The following is a 22,043-nucleotide window of genomic DNA, read 5'->3' as shown; positions in this document are numbered from 1 at the left end:
ACAGCCACTAGCTTCCATAATGGCTGACCCACAACATTGAACAGCGTTGCCGATTCCCTGATCCCTTGAAAGGAGTTTTACCAAACAAAAGTTCATATAGAAAGATGCCGAAAGTCCACCAAATGCCAACTTCCATCTAGAACAATATTTTCTATTCTTTTAGTACCACAGTGATTCATTATCAATGATAGTTCTCTCGAGCTTAAAAAACAAGCTCTTTATTAACTTTAATATTGGAGCCTACATGTTGTAAGATTTAGATTCAATTGATAGCGTTTCTCCTTCCACCAAAATAAATAAGAAAGTAAGAGAGTTCACTGATACCTGAAAGTAGTTAATCATAGTCTGGGAGTGGTCACCAAGCTTCCCTCCATATATAACTCTACCCCCTCATTTCATAAGAAGTAGCTGCATCGAAACCACAGAGATAATTTAAAATAAATTATAATATGGTTGCATATATGAAATTAAACTAAATGATAAGGACCCTATCGATCACCAATCAGCACGCTTTCAAGACAGCCATTTGGGTGGCGTCTATATGATCCATTGGAGTGCACCATATGACTTAACCACTATATTCTGAGATTGGGCACTCAAACCCGAGTTTCTTAACTCCGAATACTCAAAAAAACAGAACATGAGGGCCCAATCAAAGGGATGGAGGCATTACTTACATGTTGGGTGCAATAGTCCCCTCCAGTGGCAGCAACTAATGATCGACGCCATACCATATCTTGGGCCAGCCATAGTAATTTTCTTTTGTCATCACCATCACCACCACCACCACCACCCCGCTTTTTGCTATCTTCATCTTAAGTTTACTTCTTACTAAAAGCATGGTGTCTCCAATTTTAGTAGGTACACACATATCTTAGAAATAATGCTGAACCATCACTCGGAACAATACTTAACCTAAAGAATTCAACATCACACACCTTCATCAATTTCCACACACATACACATGAATCCACTAAAGCAGATGATCTAAAAGCTTACCAAAGGGAGTGCATCAATGAAATAGCTGTAAATTGTATCAAGAGGACGCATATTGTAATCCGCTAGAGTACAAATAGCAGCCAGATCGATCATCTACAACACAACAAACCACATTAACAAGATATGACAGATCGACTTCAAAAACAAAGAAATAGTAAAACTTGAATAATGCCATTAAAGATAGCAACAACATTAGTTCAACATCCGGCTGTAAGAATCTGGATTACTCATCCCAATCATAAAGAGGATGCTTATAGAGGAAGAAAAGACCAAATACTAGTCAGTTCTAGTGAAAGTTGAATGTTGTTAGCTCGACTCTACTAACATGTCTTTATTTGTATGCATGCACCTCTTGGAATGAGAGAGCATTTTGCTTGGCATGCTCAAGAAATTCCTCCCAAACCCGTTGCCAATTTCAGCTTTGCTTCCACTACTCCTCTCTTGTAACCGCTTGCACCAACCTAACACAAACCAACCACAAATTACAGAGGGAACTCCTTGTATGACATACGAACGTCCGTTAAGAGCTTACATTTTACATCATTTCAACAGGTCTAGACCTTTTGGCATATTGGTTTAGGTACTTAAACACTATTTTTGATAGGAAAAAATGCAATTAAAAGTACAGAAACAAAGAAGATTTATTAAATAGATGTCGGCTTCCTATGACTAATCCACTTGTAAAAGGAAATATATAAGAGATCAGGGACTGCAGAATCCCACATCACAAAGTCCATTGGGACAACTTGTATCAAATGAGAGACACAAAAAAGGACAAGAGAGAGAGAGAGAGGGGCAAGTTACCTTAGTTTCAGGAAGAATATGTATAGTTCTTCCTAGTAGAAGGCAATTACCTACATAAAACATAGTGAATTAAATTTTGAAAACTACATCATCTATACTCTATACAAATATTGGGTGAACAATGGCATTTGCTTATTTGGGAATCAAAAAGAACCAAACCAACCCAAAGAGAACCAAAAAGAAACATAAAGTAAGCATCATGTGGAAGTTGTCTAAAAGTTCATATCAAAGTTCACGAAAAATGTTTGATCGTTCATACACTAACAAATTAATTCATAAATACAGATTAAGAAATAATTTACAGGAAAATAGACTTGAATCAATAATTGAAACTTGAACATTTGTTTTGAAAAATGTTCCCAGGAACATTAATTAAAAAATAGACTTGAACCCAGAACACAGTTGGCTTAATTTAGAAAATATCCTCAACTTTGGCATGGATGAAAGCTTAGAAACATTAATTAAAAAACTTATTTGCAGGAAAGTTATCAATAACTACACTATCCCACAAATACTTGTAACACATTAATTGAAACTTGCCAAGGCAAAAGTGAACAAAGTTGTTGGTTGATCTAATTTGTAAAATTGATTTTAAAGGGCAATTAGATTACAAAGCAACCTCAAAAGGACACTATGAAAACATGTCTACTACACAACAATGGAAGCAAATAAGAGAAGATGCATACCTTCCATTTCTTTTTAGATCCTAAGCTTCTGCATTGATAATTCTTTGATTTTAGATCCTAAGCTTCTGCATTGAGCTTTCTAATGGAGACACCAGTGGTCTGGATCGTATTCAATGTATGACAAATGTTCAATATTCTGGATTTCAGACCAGCCTACCAAATAATTAACCATCCACTAGTACCACAGAAGTAATTTTTGTATACTAGGATTCAAAACACAAATGGCCAATGCATATAAAAGGTCAAATCAAGAATTGGCACAAATTGGAAGCAAGAGATGTACTGGTCAGATCAAAATGACATACCAGTCATGAACAGTTCCAATTAAGCCTCTGTCATTAATAATCTTTAGTTTACTAGACTCATTGATCGGAGCAACATTCATCACCCACACATCTCTATCCTTAAGGGCAGCAGCAAATCCACCAAGGTTCGAGTTCATATCCATGATATTTCTGAAAGAATTCTTCTGTATGATAGATTTCATCTGTTTCCAGTATCCAATCACTCAAAAATGCCAGATGTCCTGCATTACATTTCAAGATAAGATACTATACTGAATTTTTTAGGACGATAATATAGTTGAAAAGAGCCATGACTGAAGCAAAAATCTAGGTACGGTTTTGATGGGTTGAAATTCAGTTAGCTAAAACTCAAACTCAAATTCTTCATGTGTTTCAGTTTCATCACCGAGATTGAGTAAACACATAACAAATCATACTGTCAAAGCCATATCCAAAAGATTTGGGGTAGGCAGTAAACAAATAACAAATCAACATATGCCTTGAAAGTTAAAAAAACAAAACAAAACAATTTTAGATCAAGATAGATCGAAACAATTTTTTGAAAAAAAAAACAGCCTTGAATTGGGTGTCTGGTCAAAGTTTCAATTTTCCTAATTACCAAAAAAATACTCAGATCATACAACAACCCTAAAGTAATTCGATCCACTAGTGAAGAAACCTCATGTGATCAAAGAATCTCAAAATCTCAAATCTCGAAAGATGGAACGAAAGATAAAGAGAGTAAAATCTTACCTGAAAAGAGAAATCGGAAGAGTCATTTTGTTCTTCTTTGATTGAATCGAAGAGCAGCGAGAGATGCGATTAATCTTGAGTTCCAATCGAAGAACATGAACCCTAATTTTTTAGTTTTTTTCATTTTCTACTTGTGATCTCTGCGAACCCTAGATCTAGGAATCTATGGAGGGAGAGAGTGTGCGAACCCTAGGTCTGGGAAGCTATGGAGAGAGACAAAGTGTGTGTGTACTCAAGCAAACCCTAGATCTGATTAAGATCTGTAGAGTTGAGACAATTTTGGGAAGCGATTTCATAAATCCTACATCTGGAATGCTGTGGAGAGAGACTGCGTGCGAGAGACAGATACTGGAGAGTGTGATTGAGACTTTTTAAGAACGAGAGAACGAGAAAGCGGGAAAACGAGGACGAGAAACAGAGTGTCGTTATTCTTTCCCAAAAACAATTCTGATCGAAGAGTTGATCTTCTTCTTGAAAATTAGAGAGAGGTAGATTTGAGAGAGAGAGAGACAGATATTCGATAGAGCGATGGATTTGAGAGAGAGAGAGAGAGAGAGAGAGAAGACAGAGTCGTGAGAGGAGCAGTCGAGTGAGAGTGAGAGAAGAGAGAAGTTTGACAGTGGCTATTGGCACCCCAACTTTTACTTATCACCGTTTGTTAGTCGAAACGACGATAAAACGACTGCCAAAAACCGTCGCCAGTAACGACAGCCTTTAGCAGTCGTTTTTACCGCAATTGTGGCGTCGCAAAAACCGCATTATGACGTAGTGCATCAACTGTTATATTTTCCTTGCCCTTGCGGTAGATTGTGTCATAATCACACCCCATCAACCTAGACACCCATTGTTGTTGCACAAGAAAAGAAGCTCTTTGTTCCATGAAGTACTTCAAACTTTTATGGTCATTATAAATCTTGAAATGCCCCCTATCAAGTATTGTTTCCATTTTGCCACACAATGTAGAATTTCCATCATCTTTTTTTCATACGGTGATCGAACAAAATTCTTCCCACTCAAAGCCTTACTAGTGAAGGCTATTGGCCTCCCACATTGCATTAAAATTATGGCACTCTGTAGACACCCCATTTTTGCATATACCTAATTCGACAATTCGTCACCCGGTTAGCATGAATTCCTAATGATGATCGCAAAGAACTCGAAGGCTTGTGAGTACCGTCCCTGATTCCTTCCGTTTCCAATCTTTTCATCCCCCCAATTCGTTACGACTCGACATATAAATTTACGCACGCTTATGATCGCTACACCTTGCACTCGATTTAGCAAGCACGTACGCTTTAGGTTCGATACACAGTTCGATAAATTAGAGACCTCGCTACACTAGGAAAATGTAACTTTGAAACATAGAAATAATCATGTTGGGACTGAAAGAAACCTCACATTAAAATTCGTAAAAATCTGCAAAAATCGACAAAATGACGAAAATACCCCTCATAACTTTTGGACCTCTGAAAGACCTCGAAAGTACCTCCAATGCACTCAGAATATGATTTCGAGTCAAACGAGACCCAAATTGACAAAAACAAAGAAATTTAGGAAAAGTCATAAAAATGACCGAAATGCCCCTCGACCTCCAAACTCAACTTAGAGATCTCGATCCTTAGGAAAATGTAATAAAAATTGAAATCAAATTTAATAAAAATTAAACAATTAAAACTTAAAATTTAATTAAAAATTAAACAATTAAAATCAAATTAAAAATTAAACAATTAAAATTAAAATCAAGCAACAATTAAAATTAAATAATTAAACAATTAAAATTAAAATCAAACAACTGACCAAATTAAAATTAAAACGTAATCAACAAATTAAATACAATAAATTTTTTTAAAAATTGATCAACCAATAAAAAATTTTCAGTTAATTAATCAACCAATTAAATTGAAAGTAAAACTCAAATTCAATCGATCAACCAAATAAAACCTAAATCAAATGGCTAATTAAAAATCAAATTAAAAGATTAAAATCAAATTAAAATTTTTAACTAAACTCAAAAATTCAAAATAATAAAACTCAAAATTAAAAAATCAACCAACAAAAACTCGAAACAAAACCAATCGATCGACCAACCAAAACTCAACAACAAGGGACAACCAACGCTACGAGTAGCGGGGGATCGCCCCACCATCATTCTCTAAAAGGGAATTAAAAGCAAAAAAAAAATTAGAAGGTTTTTTATTATAAAAAAGAGGTCTTCTTCTCCAACGTAAAAAAAGGCTGGCTGGAACGTCTTTGGGCTGGGATTCTTGACGTCTTCTTCTTCCTTCTTCTCCTCTCTCAACGTCCTTGGGCTGGCACTTCGACTCTCTCTCTCTCGACTCTTTCTCTCTGCTCTTTGGGCTGAACAGCTGAATTTCTTCTTCTTCAACGTCTTCTCCTCCAATAGCTCCACTACAACACAACAACTTCTCTCACGTTTCACAGAAACAACAGCTGTACTTCATCTTCCTCTCAGCCTATAGCAGCAACAACCTTCTCTTCAAGAATGTGGCTGCTGCAGCCATCCACAACTCCCTTCTCCACGCCCTCAACACAACCACTGTAATAGCCCTCCATAGCAGCCCCATATCACCTCTTTCTCACGTTTTACTTGCTCCAACACAGCACCATCAAACCTGCAACCTCATCACCAACGTCCCAGCCTTCTCTTTCATGTCCTCAACACCTCCCAGCCTCTTCACATCTCCATGACCACAATGACAGCCATTAAGCCTGCTCTCTCTCTTACACCCACGTTTTGCCCAGCCTCTACGTGCTATTGCTACGTCGCTCTTCGGCTCACTGCTCCAGCACTTACGAGAACACATCTCTCTCTGCCTGCGCTCTTTCTCAGCATCCACCCCAACAACTCTCTCGCTGCCCTCATCTCTCCTCACAGCAACGAATACTCGCAAGCTTTTGGATCGGACCTGAAGGAATCGACTCGGCATTATTTTATTCTATAGATAAGTCATTTTTTAGTTTGTTTTTATGTATTTATTTTTTATTTACTTGTACACGTCGATAGGATTAGAAGAATTTTGTTACGAATTTTTTTAAATATTTTTCTTATTTTTGCATAACAATAGGATTAATAGAATATTTTTTCTTATGCATTTTTTATTTTTTATTTTTATTTTTATTCCTTTTTACATATTGATAGGATTAATAGAATATATTTTTTATGCATTTTATTCTATGTTTTTATTTGTTTTTGTATCTCAATAGGGTTAGGAGGATTTTTTTTTATTATATAATTTTTTTATTAATTTTTACTTTATGTCGATAGGATTAGGAGAAATTCGCTTGCTTTGTGTATTGTTTCTATTTTTTTATCTTCGCATATTGATAGGATTAGAAGAAATTTTTTAGGTATTTTCTATTTTTTGTCTTTGCACATTGATAGGGTTAGGAGAGTATTTGTTTTTATTCTTTTTTTATGCCTCTTTTTCATGAGGTTGTGATGATATAATCCTTGTATTTAAGCATGATGGTCCTATACTTCTACAATGAGTTTGTGAGGATATATTTTTTAGCATGACAAGTATGCATGTCATTGAATGATAAATATTGCTGAAAAATTTAAATATGTCATTGCATGATAGTTGCTTTGGAAAAATTGCTGGTCCTAAATGCTTGCCCTTTTGAGTCGTTTTGAGAATCATTTGAGTTTGAAAATTTTGTATGCATGGGTATTTGTTGATCTACAATTTGGTAAGCATGGTATTGTAAACTTTTTCTTGTTATTTCATAAGTTTCAAAATTGCTGGTCCTTGGTAAATCCACATTTTTTTTTAATTCGAAAATTCTCATTCATAATTTCGTTTTGAAAATCGGTATTTAAAATTTTTTGATATGGAAATTGCATAATTTTTTATTTAAGGAAGGAATATATTTATAAATTTCTATTTTAGGAATTTCACATTTTATCAATTTCTAATTTGGATGATTTTACAATTTCACATTTAGAAAGTTCATGGATTTAAAAGTTTCTAACTCAAAATTGTGATCTTTGGAAAATTCTATTTTGGGGAAAATTCCATTTAAAAAAAAAAAAATTTAATTTGGGAATTCCGCATATATTTTTGAATTCTAATTTAGGAAACTTCATATTCCAATTTGGAGATCCTAAGTTCTAATTTGACAGTTTATATTTTGGACAGTTTGAGAAATACTTACAGGTGGAATTTCTTAATTGATTTTAGATCATGGAGCTAATTAGAGCTTTTTCAAACCCTTCCATATTTTATGGAATTCAAAGAATGATTATGTAATAATTGGGATAATTTTTAGTCATAGGATTTGTTTAGCAAACCCAACATAAATTGATGATGATGATTGGACTGTGACCTTGACTGTGAAAGCGCCCTCGATCAGCGGGGTGCGCGGATCCGCTTTTGACCCTTGAGGTTTGGGAGTCGCCACCTAGTTATTATGGTCTAGGAACCAAACTGACTCTAAAATGGATAAAAACTAATCTACTATAGAAAATCCGAATCCGGGGATCATGTTACGGGGTTGGAAGGTGTTAGGCACCAACCCCGCCCGGCCATTGCCGGTCTCTACTTATCCCAAATAAAGTTACATCGCTAATGACAAACCTAGATTAAAAAAATAATAAAAAAAACTTACCTTCGATCTGCAAAAGTGTTATTCCCTCAGATCTGGTGAGAATGACTCCTTGTACCGTATTCCTTACTTCGTTTTATCTCCGGATCTGATTCCTGATCTCCGAGGTAAGGTATCTCCTTCTTGGATCTGGGTGCTTCGAATTTGTTGTGGATTTTTGGGATGTTTTTGAGAGGTTTTTGGGTGTTTTTGAGGCTAAAATCGGAGTAGGAGTGTTAAGGAAGGAGTTGGGGCTCCAAAATTAGGGTTTTGGGGAGGCTCCTATTTATAAAGTTTTTTAAGAGAATTAGGGTTTCATTAGGGTTTCTTTTAGGGTTTCATTAGGGTTTCAATTAGGGTTTAGACTTTGGTCTCATGAGATGGACTTAGTCCTTAGGGTTTTAATTTAGGGTTTTGACTTTTAATCTTATGAAATTGACTTGATTAGTTTAGATTAGGGTTTTGATTTAGGGTTTTGACTTTTAGTCTTATGAGATTGACTTGATTAGTGTTTTGATTTAGGGTTTTGACTTTAGTCTTATGATATTGACTTTAATACTTTGACTTTAGTCTTTCTTGGTTGACTTTAATGTTTTGACTTTAGTCTTACTTGACTTTAGTCTTACTTGATTGACCTTAATGTTTCTTTTTACATTTTTTAATGATTTATTTATTAATTTCAAAAATTTTAATTATTAAAGTTGTAAAATTACCGTTTTGCCCTCGGAGAGGATTTTTTACGTTTTAAGTCGTTTTTCAATGTTTCAAGATGTTTTGGAATCAGTTTTTCGTAAGGAATTCAATAGAAATGTTGATTTTTGTCATTTATGAAATTTTTTTTGTGAAATGATCGTGAATTTTATGAGGGGTATTTTCGTAATTTTGTCGAATTTTGTGAAAATTGGTGAAATGATTTATTTGGTTTTGATTTGTTGTTTTATGTGTTTGAATGGGTTTTCCTAAGCGTAATGTAGGCTCTAAGGTTGTTTTGATGTTAGGGGTATTTTGGTAATTTGGTCATTTTTAGTGATTTTTATCGTGAAGTTTCTTTTGATTTGCAAGATGATGATTTCTATGTTTCTAGGGTCGTATTTACCTAGCGTAGCGTGGTTTCTAAGTTTTGTCAGTTCGAGATACCTCATCCGGATTTCTGAAACATATCTGGTAACAAAATAAAGCATTAGAATAGACATCCATCATTGGGAACCTTTGCGATCGGGTTGACGACTTGATTAATCAGGCGGATGCAAAAATGGGGTGTCTACAGATGCCCCTCTTTGGCAGAGGGTTGAAGCAAACTAGATAGCAAATCTATTTTGGTAGATAGTGCGATATCCGAATGCCAAAGCTAGTGACAGTTCATTTTGCAGCCTGATTTAGCAATTCGTCGGGGTATTTGGATCATTGAGCGTAAAACTCTCCCCGAACTAGAAAAATGTCTGGTCCTTGAGCGCGAGCTCTCACTGGCAGTGTCAGATCCTTGAATTTTTAAAAAATTCTCCTTGACTGATGTAACAACTGTGCAAGTGTGTGGGCTCAAAATCTGAGATAGATTTCAAAGAGTTTGAGTTGGAAATGAGTCAAATCTGAGCATGAAGTAAATATAAACTGAGCAGAATTCCAAGAAAACCCTTGGCGGCATCTGAGCATAGTTCCTAGAAAACCCTCGACGGCATCTGAGCATAATTCCAAGAAAACCCTTGGCGGCATCTGAGCATAATTCCGAGAAAACCCTCGGCGGCATCTGAGCATAATTCCAAGAAAACCCTTGGCGGCATCTTAGCATAGTTCTGAGAAAACCCTCGGCGGTATCTGAGCATAATTGAAAGAAAACCTTGGCGGCATCCGAGCATAGTTCCAAGAAAACCCTTGGCGGCATCTGAGCATAGTTCCGAGAAAACCCTCGGTGGTATCTGAGCATAGTTCCGAGAAAACCCTCGGCGGTATCTGAGCATAATTCCAAGAAAACCCTTGGCGGCATCTGAGCATAATTCCGAGAAAACCCTCGGCGACATCTGAGCATAATTCCAAGAAAACCCTCGACGGCATCTAAGCATAATTCCGAGAAAGCCCTCGGCGGCAACTGAGCATAATTCCAAGAAAACCCTTGGCGGCATCTGAGCATAGTTCCGAGAAAACCCTCGGCGGCATCTGAGCATAATTCCAAGAAAACCCTCGGCGGCATCTGAGCATAATTCCGAGAAAACCCTCGGCGGCATCTGAGCATAATTCCAAGAAAACCCTTGGCGGTATCTGAGCATAATTCCGAGAAAGCCCTCGGCGGCAACTGTGCATAATTCCAAGAAAACCCTTGGCGGCATCTGAGCATAATTTCGAAAAAGCCCTCGGCGGCAACTGAGCATAAATCCAAGAAAACCCTTGGCGGCATCTGAGCATAGTTCCGAGAAAATCCTCAGCGGCATCTGAGCATAATTCCAAGAAAACCCTTGGCGGTATCTGAGCATAATTCCGAGAAAACCCTCGGCGGCATCTGAGCATAATTCCGAGAAAACCCTCGGCGGCATCTAAGCATAGTTCCGAGAAAACCCTCGGCGACATCTGAGCATAATTCCGAGAAAACCCTCGGCGGCATCTGAGCATAATTCCAAGAAAACCCTGGGCGGTATCTGAGCATAATTCCGAGAAAGCCCTCGGTGGCATCTGAGCATAGTTCCGAGAAAACCCTCGGCGGCATCTGAACATAATTCCAAGAAAACCCTTGGCGGCATCTGAGCATAGTTCCGAGAAAACCCTCGGCGGTACCTGAGCAAAATCCAAGATAACCCTTGGCGGTATCTGAGCAAAGTTCCGAGAAAACCCCTCGGCGGTATCTGAGCAAAATCCAAGATAACCCTTGGCGGCATCTGAGCATAATTCCAAGAAAACCCTTGGCGGTATCTGAGCATAATCCAAGATAACCCTTGGCGGCATCTGAGCAAAATTGGCGAAGGAATGAAGGACTTTTGGGAAAGAATGAATGAATTTGGAAAAGACTGATCAGAGTGAATTGAATAAATCTGGAAGATACTGAATCTGGAAGAGAAATGATCGAATCCAAGAATGATTGGATCTAGGAATGAAAAAATACCATATTAGTTGATCTCTGGGCACAGTCAAATGTGAGATCCGAAGTGCTTTTGTTTGAACCTCAAGGATTTATCCAAAAATTTTATGAATTTAAAACCTGAGTTTGAATCTCAAGAGTTTTTTCGAAAAACTGCTATCAAGAGGGTAACCTTAAATTTGAAGTTATTATTATTTTTTTAGGATTAACATTGCTCAAAAACAAAATGTCCCTAGTTTGACAATGGCATTGAAAATAATTGAACACATCATTAGAAAATGCCCCTGGTATAAGGGGGGAAATTACATATCTAGAGGAAAAAGAAAAAATGCCCATTGTATGAAGGTTTGAAATATTTGATTACTACAAGCGCAATAAAGATCCAACTTTTAATTTTGATTAATTTTATTAAAGATTTTGAGTCAGGCTTAAGAGAACAAAATATTTCCTTTTGAGACTAATCATAGAATTCACCATTCTCTCCATTGGTTCACTTGGGGAAGTAAGAATTTTCAGATCGATCGTAGACAAGATACTTGTGGCTTCTGAATCTATGTCTGGTTTAAGCTGAGTATTGAACTTGATTATTCGGATTTCTGATGTTTCAGCTCGAACTGCTCTCAACTTGGGATTTTCTTCTGTTTTTTTTTTTGGTATTGCTCTAACTTTTGCCTAGATCGCCTTTCCAGGTTTTCAATCTATCGAGCTTGCTCTAACTTTTGCCTAGATCGCCTTTTCAGATTTTAGATCTAGCGAGCTTTTTCTTTTTTCTTGGCTCTGATTGTTGCCAAAGTTGTCCTTTCAGATTTTCAACTTTGCGAGCTTGCCTTAATTTTTGCCTAAGTCACCCTTTTTGGGTTTTCAACTAAGCAGGCTTCATCATTTTTTTTTATCTTTTTCTTCTCCTCTGAAGTTCTAGAATTACTGTCTGATCATGCTTCGCTACCCTCCTTGACTTTTTCACACGGTACTTAGGAGGACTTTTATAGGTAGGCTTGGGACTAGGCATAAAAAGAAAGGAATTTTGAGGCTCAAAAACCCAAATGCCCCTTGTGTGGCATTTCATTTAAAATTTTTTCTTGAACTTTCTTCCCCATTTTGGATGATATTTCTTTTTTTTTTGAATTTTTTTTCTTGTTAGATTTTTCCTTTGTCGGGGAATATATATATATTTTTTTATTTTGATGTGGTCGGGCCTGAAGTAACTTCTTAGGTTGCCTACGTACCCCAAATTTTTGGGATCAGACCAAAACGTAGTTCAGATTTTCCTTCCCCTAGGTTAGGTGATCCGGCTGAGAAAGAAAAAGGCATCATTTTTTTTTTGAAAAGGCTGCAAAGGGCTAAGAAAGGAGATAATGAATTGGGTAGCAGGAAAATTAATTCGGCCAAAGATGGCCTCCTTAAATGTAGTACCATTTGATTCGGTCAAGGATGGTTGACTCTAGTAGTTCACTTCTTGAAGTCTGACGACTTTTCCAGACAGTATTTTCTTAATGAATGAATTTCTCCAATTGGGTTCAGACTTTCTCCTATAGTCGAGGAGGAGTGTTGAATTTTCTTTGAAGTCTGATAGTTAAATCCTTTACTTGTAAATGATGAGCTTTGACCTTTTTGTCAAATGCACGGGTGACTCTTCTTAGATAAGCTTGCACATGATACAGGACTTTAACTCGTTTTCTTCGATCAAGTTTAATTCTTCATACTGCTGTCGAACCCAATCTGTTTCTAACAAATGATTTTCCAACAAGACCCTGAGAGACGAAATTTCCATTTCAACTGGCAAGACTGCTTCCATGCCATACACTAAGCAGTAGGGAGTAGCTCCACTAGAGGATCGAATTGAAGTTCGATATGTCCATAGCGTGAATGATAATTTTTCTGACCAATCTCGATGTGATTGACACATTTTCCTGATGATAGTCTTGAGACTCTTACTAACTGCTTCAACCGTTCCATTGATCTGAGGATGGTATGGGGATGATTTGTGCTTTCGGATCTTGAACTTTAAACATAGAGTAATGATTTATGCTTTGAAGTACGACCCATTATCAGAGATCAGTTCAAAAGGTACCCCCATATCGACTGATAATATGTGATTTGAAACTCAAGATGTAGTAAGGATAGTGCTGATAAATTTTATAACATCTTCTTTAATTCCATCGATATAGACGAGTATCTATTCCGTATTGAACAACACCCAAGCTTGTACCTAACATACCCTCATATGATCACACGAACAAGTCTTTTGAAATTTCTGAGTAAATTCATTATCCCCTCGTGTTCCGTTAGGGATAAGATGGTTTCTATTTGAATCTCTTTAGGAATTATTTTTTGTTTTGAGGTCAAAGACCTTCCTTTCTCGATTAAAGGTTGAGCCCGACTCTTATCTTCTTGTTCAGAAACGAAATCTATCAAATAATTAGTTAATTCGTTAATACGCTCGAGGTATTCAAAAATTTTCTTTATCCGATCAATTTCAAATGGGGCAACAGACACCTATAGACTCGATGAACTAACCTAACTTAATAGGAAAGAGTAGACTCAATCTAAGGAAGACATGACTTTGCTGGAAAAAAGGACTCGAGTTAACTCAAAGGACTCATGAAAACTCAAGACAAGTACCCACACGAGTTTGATTAGGACTGAGGACTGAGATATTGCTTATAACCGGTAGGATTGAAGTACTATGATCTTCAAAGAACAACTGGACGATGTTGAGAAATTTTGAGGTCATTTCTGACTATTGATTTGATATTGACGTTTACTCTAACTGACCGGATTTACAACCCTAGCTAGACGATGGACGATTGAGCTTAGATACAATGATAACCCTTAAACCTCTTTGAAGGTGAATTTAACCAATTTCAGTGTCACCCCCTTGATAACATTTTAAATGAACCCTGAGATTTTATTGAATTTTGTGCACCAATCCATTAAAAAATTCATCCATTCAATGATTATTCAGAAGAAAAATAATTATGTTGCACTCTTGAAAAATATTGGAAAATAATGTTTTTATTTGATTATTTTTTACAACATTTTTGGTAGTTTTCCAAGGTCCATAAAAACTTTTCATGCAAAAATAGATCTTTTGCAAATTATTTTTCCTTCTTTTTCTTTTCTTTTGGAAAACCTTTTCTTCTGAAAAATAGTTTTTTATTTGGAAAGTATCTTCTCTTGGAAAATCTTATTTTTATGGAAAATATCTTTTGAAAAACGTTTTTTCTTAGAAAACATTTTTTAGAGAATAACACTTTTTTTGGAAAACACTTCTTTTGAAAAATATTTTTTTCTGGAAAATACTTTCCCTTTGTAAACTATTTTTCTTCTTTGAAAATTTGATTTCTATTTCAATTTAAATGGCCCGATCCATCAGGATTGTTGGATCGAGTTGGGCTGGGTCATTTGCAAGAAATGGATTTTTTATTGGGTCGGTGCACTCATTTTGATTTTCAAAAATAATATTTTTTATCCTTGAGGACAATCATACACTCTGATCTCATCATTCACATACATCCATTTCATCATTCACATGCATTCTGATTTCATCATTCACATACATTCATATCAATCACAAAGTCTCATAAGATTCCATTCAATGAACAATCCGAGAACACCCACGATAAGTTCGAGTCGTGACCTACTGGGAAGGTTTCTAGACTCTAAGCTTACTTACGTGTAATGCATTTTTATCTGACCACCCTTGCCCAAACACACCTATATACCTTTCGATACGTGGTGACTTGGTTTGATATACCGTATAGGTGATAATCTAAAACCTCAATTCACTTCTTTGAAGCCAAAAACAGCCAGTTTGATCTTCAATTGAGAGGTGGCGCACAATGCTGAGCAAGGGCCCACTTAAATACCTCTCGTCTAGAATAGACGTAGTCTATCCCCCTCGTACAGTAGGGTACAGCGGGGCAAGATCTGCTTAGGCACCGATTTTGACCAAGAAGTGCAATTGATACACTTAGATTATCTTTTATACCTACGGGTACGAGTCAAGGGTTGTAGCTTTCATAAATGGTTTGGCATCCCACGAGGGGACCGACCACGTACTAGTACTACGTTGGCAATTGGGACATGTTACTGTGTGGCTCACAATAGGTCAAAGGCTCAGGTCGCTCCAGCCTGGGTGCATCAATATACCTCTCAGAATCACCTGATCAGACGGTATTGATGCCCCCAGTTTGATATACCCTAAGGTACGTGACTGGAGTTGTGGTTTTCATGAATGACGTTGCATCTCCGAAGAGACCGGGCCACGCACTAGTGCCACGTTGGCTATATGGGACGTGTAAGTGGGTAAAACAGTAAACGTGCTTGTGGTGTGTGCAAAATAGGGTGGGGTGTGCCCGGGGCCTTTTTCAAACACGTGGGCCCATAGGCCAGATTATGTCATCACATATGGATATCAAATGAATATTGATCAAGAAAATAATCCAAAACCCATCACAAATATATCTTCGATCATGGCAAATCAATTAATGAGCATGGCATATAATAATTGATCAAACAAACATTGCAATAGGCATAATTTTTATAATTTTTAAGGTCCAATCAATGATCACTTTTAGGTGATCCAAAATAAATCGAGATTCCAATAGGTGTTACATTGATAATAGAATGACAATGGTTGAGATGAGCTCACTCTCAAGAACATTAATTGTGCCAACATTAGATAAATTCAGATTTTCTGTGAATTAGGAAAATACAATCTGAACTTGCATCGATGATATCTAAGGCTCCCGATAACGAAATCGAGTGAACTCAAGTTCTAAATTAATCTACTCGATGAGATCTACATTTTATTAATAGGTGTCAAGACTTAGTTCTCACCAGAATGTTCTGTAAAAATGTTTTAACGTCGCTGTCCCAACCTTCATTCAGAAACAATTCCAGATTTACAGATTGAACTTGCATCGATGATATCTAAGGTTTCTGATAACGAAATTGAGTGAACTCAAGTTCTAAATTAATCTACTCGATGAGATCTACGTTTTATTAAGAGGTTCCCAGACTTAATTCTCACTAGAATGTTCTGTAAAAAAGTTTTAACATTGCTGTCCTAACTTTCATTCAGAAATAATTCCAGATTTACAGATTGAACTTGCATCGATGATATCTAAGGCTTCCGATAACGAAATTGAGTGAACTCAGATTCTAAATTAATCTACTCGACGAGATCTATGTTTTATTAAGAGGCTCCCAGACTTAATTCTCACTAGAATACTCTCTAAAAAAGTTTTAATATTTCTGTCCAACCTTCATCATTCCATCATTTTCATAGGTCAATTTGAATCTTTCATTATTTAGGGGTCATCAAAAAGTGATCCTTAATTGGATTAAAAAAAATGCAATACCCAAAATCATCTACAATCAAGATAAAAAATAAATAAACAGAAAAAATAAATAAAATAAATCCAACTAAATAATAAAAAAAACTAGGTCATCTTGGCAATGCTCCCATACTTGGGGTTTTTCAAGTTTGATCCTTAATAGTCCCCAGCGGAGTCGCCACTGAAAGCGCCCTCGATCCGCGGGGTGCGCGGATCCGCTTTTGACCCTTGAGGTATGGGAGTCGCCACCTAGTTATTATGGTCTAGGAACCAAACTGACTCTAAAATGGATAAAAACTAATCTACTATAGAAAATCCGAATCCGGGGATCATGTTACGGGGTTGGAAGGTGTTAGGCACCAACCCCGCCCGGCCATTTCCGGTCTCTACTTATCCCAAATAAAGTTACATCGCTAATGACAAACCTAGATTAAAAAAATAAAAATAAAAACTTACCTTCGATCTGCAAAAGTATTATTCCCTCAGATCTGGTGAGAATGGCTCCTTGTACCGTATTCCTTACTTCGTTCTATCTCCGGATCTGATTCCTGATCTCCGAGGTAAGGTATCTCCTTCTTGGATCTGGGTGCTTCGAATTTGTTGTGGATTTTTGGGATGTTTTTGAGAGGTTTTTGGGTGTTTTTGAGGCTAAAATCGGAGTAGGGGTGTTAGGGAAGGAGTTGGAGAGGCTATGGAGGCTTCTTTACCTACTTTTCCTAGGGTTTTTTCTTTGATACGAAAATAGGGTGTGGAGGCTCCTATTTATAAAGTTTTTTAAGAGAATTAGGGTTTCATTAGGGTTTCTTTTAGGGTTTTAATTAGGGTTTAGACTTTGGTCTCATGAGATGGACTTAGTCCTTAGGGTTTTAATTTAGGGTTTTGACTTTTAGTCTTATGAAATTGACTTGATTAGTTTAGATTAGGGTTTTGATTTAGGGTTTTGACTTTTAGTCTTATGAGATTGACTTGATTAGTGTTTTGATTTAGGGTTTTGACCTTAGTCTTATGATATTGACTTTAATACTTTGACTTTAGTCTTTCTTGGTTGACTTTAATGTTTTGACTTTAGTCTTACTTGACTTTAGTCTTACTTGATTGACCTTAATGTTTCTTTTTACATTTTTTAATGATTTATTTATTAATTTCGAAAATTTTAATTATTAAAGTTGTAAAATTACCGTTTTGCCCTCGGAGAGGATTTTTTACGTTTTAAGTCGTTTTTCAATGTTTCAAGATGTTTTGGAATCAATTTTTCGTAAGGCATTCAATGGAAATGTTGATTTTTGTCATTTATGAAAATTTTTGTGTGAAATGATCGTGAATTTTATGAGGGGTATTTTCGTACTTTTGTCAAATTTTGTGAAAATTGGTGAAATGATTTATTTGGTTTTGATTTGTTGTTTTATGTGTTTGAATGGGTTTTCCTAAGCGTAATGTAGGCTCTAAGGTTGTTTTGATGTTAGGGGTATTTTGGTAATTTGGTCATTTTTAGTGATTTTTATCGTGAAGTTTCTTTTGATTTGCAAGATGATGATTTATATGTTTCTAGGGTCGTATTTACCTAGCATAGCGTGGTTTCTAAGTTTTGTCAGTTCGAGATACCTCATCCGGATTTCTGAAACATATCTGATAACAAAATAAAGCATTGTAATAGACATCCATCATTGGGAACCTTTGCGATCGGGTTGACGACTTGATTAATCAGGCGGATGCAAAAATGGGGTGTCTACAGATGTAGTCTTTGTACGTTGACCATATGATGATTTTGGATCGTAGTAGAGACTGATCATATTGATCGGGCGGGTTCAGTGCCTAACACCTTCCGAAACCTGTAATCTGACCCCTTACCCATCTCTCTGATCCGTGGATCGACCCATATCCATTTGGAGTTAATTTTGGTTCCTAGACCTAAACTAGGTGGCTACTCCCATTTCTCAAAAGTCTCCCATTAATAAATTGGACCCCTATCCACTATTGAGTGAAGAAAGGTCGAGGCGATTTCACACTCCGGGAATGCTAACAAAAATTCTCATGTCAAGTCTCGAGGTATTAGATAGCACTTGGAGATTTCAACATAGTCTCCTCTGTTTATGTTAATATTCCAAAGCACACGACAACCTGATAAACCATAAACAACAAATCTTATATATAGGATAACAACGGAAGTCAAATGTACATCAATCAACATAATATAGATCAGAGTGCAAAAGGTGTAAAGAATATATAGGATTTACAAGAATGTCCTCTCACTAATAAAGTCTTAATTATCGACCCAAAATCTATATACAATTTGCACGGACTGACGCAGATAGGTATAGCTTCAGTGTTCACCAGGTAACGGACTTTAGTCATTTATATGACCAACCAGATGCTCCTCACTTGCTAACTCCACACCCGCTTCGACAATAACAGGCTCTGAAACTAAAAAAAAAGGGAAAGAAAGGTTAAGTAACAATGGTAACCCAATAGGTGAATAAACAATTTCCATTAATAATCTCTCCTAGTATGAATGAATAAACATTCTTAATCATTTCAATACATGTATAGTTTTACAAGATAAACTACAATTAACTAGTACATATAGCTAGGAATAAGCATCTAAATAGTTAAAATTCACATCACATTAATCACCAGTGCTCATACTATAATATTTTCCTTTCATACAATTCTACTTAATAAAATTGGAACAGTAAACATACTTTTCATTTCATAATTCAAAATAAAACAACATATAAATAATACAAAATGGTGGAGTAGTAGAATTAGAGAATTGAGATTCTACGACTGGATTGCTTCCAATCGGGACATGATATTCTAATCGTTTACTAATTTAAGTTTTTGATTTTGTTGTTGGTCGTTGAATTATAATAGTTGATTAACCATTTATCCAGCTCAAACAGATCTTTTGATGTAATTGTCAGTAGTGGGTCTCTTTTCGATGTGTCAAAACATTTGACTACTTTAGATTATTAGTGATCATTGATCAATAATCTTCGTCTATGCCTATTAGGCGTGCATGTGATTCCTATTATACATCTCCGTTCGTGTACGACCACCTTTACATTACAAGTTCACTAGTAAAGATAGAGAAGAATAAACCCGGATTCCAGTTATGATTCCACTTTCATACGCATTACATACCACTTATAAGCTTGGTTTTCCCTACGGTACATCCTAAGACAATACATCACTCCGGGTGATATGACGGACTATCCCTTCAGGTATTCACAAGCTCTTTAATAGTTCACAATATATATATATATATATATATATATATATATATATCATTTTTCTTTGAAAATAAAAGAGAAATTAATATTACAGAGTTAATAATTGATAACTAGTTTCCTACCATGTAATAATTGCCCATCGACCTAAATTAAATAATAAAATAGAAAGTGAACTAGCGCTTTACGCTAACATAAAGTAAATAAACATGCACTTGAAAGTAAATTATCTTCGGTATCTATTCATCAACCCACACATAACACCACACTGTAAAATGTAGACATCACCCTTCGGGTGTGACTCTAACATTTTACCGTTTCATCTCTTCTTCTTTTTTTCGGTATTTTCAATTTTTAACCTTTCAAAACACAAATTACTTTTTTCGACGTTTATCAAAACAATGTAATTTATTTAATACTAATCATTTTCAAATTTTAAAATTCATTTTTAACAATTTTATTGAAAATTATTGCAATTTTAATCGAAACGAGATTTCGAAAATGCTTGAAATTTGAAATGTTAAAAATAGTGTTGTCGGCAGCTGACAGTGGCAGAACCAACTTTCTGGTGGTGGCACCATCAGAGTAACCTGCTACAGGTGACAGTGGCACTGCCATTCATGTCATCAAAACTGGCAAAATACGCAAAAATTAGATTTTCTACCAATTTTTCGGATTCCTTCGTCAATTCTTTGATCTATTAACCTACCCACAGATCAATTATTAAAATATAATAAAAACACATCAACATGGAGGTCTTTGCGTGAATTTGAAATAAATGAAAAAAATTCTGCGTTTTGAAATACATCACAAATTTTTGTTAAAATCTTAAGTGCAATTTTCACAATTTACAATTACTGATAGGAATTGAAAGTTCCTTGCTAAAGTTCGTGATTGTCAGAAATGATAAGCTAGCATGAAAGTTGAGGATTTACAATACGAAATTCGAGGTTAGACGAATTTGGGGGCAAAATGAATAGTTGTTTGTGAAGCTCTCGATGCCAATGTTCTCCTTCCTTCTACAATAAAGAACGATTCTTCCTCTAACTAAATGAAACTCTGAGTGAGATATATCGAAACCAACTAGCTAGTTCTTTATGAGAGACGGAGAGAAATAATGAAAAACGAAGATTGGAAGTGGTGAGGTTGTAGAACTTTTCGATGCCGACAACTTTCCTTCTTTCATTGATGATCAATGATGGCTCGTTCGGAATGGATCTAGATGAGAAGAAGGTTGAAACCTTTGGTTCTCAAACATCTGGGATTTGGCTCTTTGGAGAAGAAGAGAATAAAATAAAAGATAGTCAACTTTCTTTTATGAAAGGGCTGAGGGTATTTTTGATATTTTCTCATTTGTTTCGATATTTATGTTAACTTCATTCCATTCTTTATAATTTTTCGTTGTGGACCTAATGGTTTGATCATATTCTACAAATTCTCGCTTTAACAAAAATTTACCTTTTTAGGTCTTGTTCAACGTGAAAATTGAGGATTCTATAACTTTTTCGTCCGAACTCAAATTCAAATGGACTTACAAGCTAAAGTATGTTTTTCAGCCATTTTGAATCTAATGGAGAAGTTAGTTTTCGTCAAAAGTAAACATAACAAAATTCTAGTGTTTTACCTTAAGTCCTATTTTTAGAATTTTCTCAAAATTTTACTATTTGATTTCCTCAAGATACGAATAAAAAACTCAGGGTATTACAAAAACACCCTCAATTCTATTACTGGATGCATCACTTTCAATTATACAGGTCTTTGTGAAATTTGGTAAGGATAAAACAGGAGTTGTTGTCATTGTTTTTTTAAGCACTTGGAAGGTTCTATTTGCATCAGGACTCCACTTGAACCCATCTTTGCATAAAAGAATAGTTTGTGGTGCATTGATCTTCCCATAATTTTGTAACTAGTGATAATAACATGTAAGCCCAAAGAAACCACGAAGCCCTTTTAAAGTAGTTGGTTTAGTCCAATTCACTATGTAGACATGAGATTTTCAAGTCCGAAGATCTCTACTACTTAGATTTGGAGTTGCCACCATTTTTTTTTTAAGAAAAAGGTGTGAATCAACATTTGGAAAGTAGTTTTGAAAAATCATTTTGTTTGTAGTGACATTCGTACGGATAAAAGCTATTGGTCCACATAAGATCTAGGTAAGGGAGTTCTTATTAGGGAATAGGGAAGGTGTTAGACACTTTACTCCCTATACTATTGGTGGTAACTTCGGATTTGATCAATTTAAGAAAATAAATAAAAAATTAAAAAAATCTGATTTGTGC

At 35.9% G+C, this 22,043-nt stretch overlaps 1 long non-coding RNA gene across 3 annotated transcripts; it reads right to left on the bottom strand.

Annotated features, from left to right (window-relative positions):
* Positions 1 to 266: 266 nt before the first annotated feature.
* On the bottom strand, positions 267 to 3,256 carry LOC147398147 (uncharacterized). Of its 3 annotated transcripts, XR_015179774.1 has the most exons (5): positions 2,795 to 3,256; positions 2,490 to 2,642; positions 1,532 to 1,853; positions 1,000 to 1,460; positions 678 to 915 (listed from the first exon to the last, which is right to left on the bottom strand). It is a non-coding gene; the product is annotated as an uncharacterized LOC147398147 (long non-coding RNA). The 3 variants fall into 3 exon arrangements; XR_015179775.1 differs by lacking the exon at positions 678 to 915 and adding an exon at positions 267 to 408 and having other exon boundaries at positions 2,490 to 3,254; XR_015179773.1 differs by having other exon boundaries at positions 1,000 to 1,853; positions 2,490 to 3,255.
* Positions 3,257 to 22,043: the final 18,787 nt, after the last annotated feature.

This window comes from Akebia trifoliata, chromosome 7, assembly GCF_017979445.1.
Source record: "Akebia trifoliata isolate Shusen 1 chromosome 7, ASM1797944v1, whole genome shotgun sequence".
Lineage (NCBI taxonomy): Eukaryota > Viridiplantae > Streptophyta > Magnoliopsida > Ranunculales > Lardizabalaceae > Akebia > Akebia trifoliata.
Note: the sequence above shows the minus strand (reverse complement) of the source record. Positions and strands in the feature narration are given on the sequence as shown.